We start from the raw sequence: 1,442 nt of genomic DNA on the forward strand, positions 1-1,442 counted from the left end.
AAAACACACATAAACATCTTTCTTGCATTCCCTGCTTTCAGCCAAGATCCATCTGATGTCAGCAATTACATGCCTCTTTCCATGTTCTCATCTGAATCCATCTTGAACCTGTGGCAGTTCCCTGTCAATGTACTGTTGTAACCATTTTTGAATTAACCATAATTATTGTTGTTGTTAAGTGCCATCGAGTTGGTTCCGATCAATAGCAATGCTGTGTTGGTTTTTTGAGAAGTGTCTGGTAAGCTTGAACCCCTGAGGTTGCTGGAGAGTGCCGTGACTGTAGTATAAATGCTAGACTGCCAAGCACAAGGTTGGTGGTTTGAGCCCACCAGTCAATCTTTAGAAGAAAGATGAAGCTTTCTGCACTTGTGAAGATTTATAGCCTCAGAAACCCTGTATATATGAGTTGAAACTGACTTGATGCCCTTAACAACAACAGTTATGGTTTATCCTCTGGGTCTCATCAAATGGAACACGGCATTATCAAAGAAAAACAGCAGTTGGATTTCAACAACATTGTGGCTGTTGGCTGTGTAAATTTTGAATGAAAGTCCCATGATCTTCTCAACATTGCATTCTCCAACATTTATGTACACAGGATGTCAGAAGTAGGCAATACTAATAAGTATGAAAAGCAAATAAATACAAACATATAAACCCAACTTATCATTTCATAGTACTAGTAGTACAAAAACATGATATTACATCACATACAAGATTCATAAGCCAGGCTACATAGAAGAGTATAAACTTGAGGTGAAAAATATTTGAGTAAGAGTTAGAACCAACTCATAACAACAACAACATCACCACATTACAAAGAATCAGTAGGTAGGAGCATTAATAAAAGAATGCAAATTTATCACCAACAAGTCAAAACAATTAAAAGCATATATGGTTCTAATGATAGTTCATTTTGTATACCAGATCATCCAGTTGTTTCAGTGCAAGCAAAATAAAGTAACATTATGAAAATGTTTGAGGGTAAGTAAAAAAGTATTATTACTAGCCTTCCAGTTCCTGTATGTGTGGGTTTATTAGAAGCAAAACATGTTTCGATGGAGAACAAACAAGATGGCGGATCGGGTGGATGTATAGCAGAGAGCTCCGCCAACAACAACGCAGAATACCCGACCAAGCAGGCTCAGGGCATGGTCCCAGAATTCTGAACCACATATAAAGGAATACTTAGAAGGTTGAAAGGATCACAGCTGGGGGAATTTGTGGCAGAAGCAAGAAATCTATTACTTTCTAGTCCAGGACGCTCGGCTGCTCCAGGAGCCGCCATCTTGGGTGAGACCACGTGGGGGAGATGGACATTCTTCTCTTTTGGTAGCTGTTCATTGGTCCCTTGCTGACTGTGCACCTCCATTCTGGTGACTATAGGGGTGCCTGAGCTAGTGGGCACCCCAGCCCCACCCTCGGAGGGTTCTACTACGCAT

This window comes from Chrysochloris asiatica, unplaced genomic scaffold, assembly GCF_000296735.1.
Source record: "Chrysochloris asiatica unplaced genomic scaffold, ChrAsi1.0 scaffold00036, whole genome shotgun sequence".
In the NCBI taxonomy this organism is placed as follows: Eukaryota; Metazoa; Chordata; class Mammalia; order Afrosoricida; family Chrysochloridae; genus Chrysochloris; species Chrysochloris asiatica.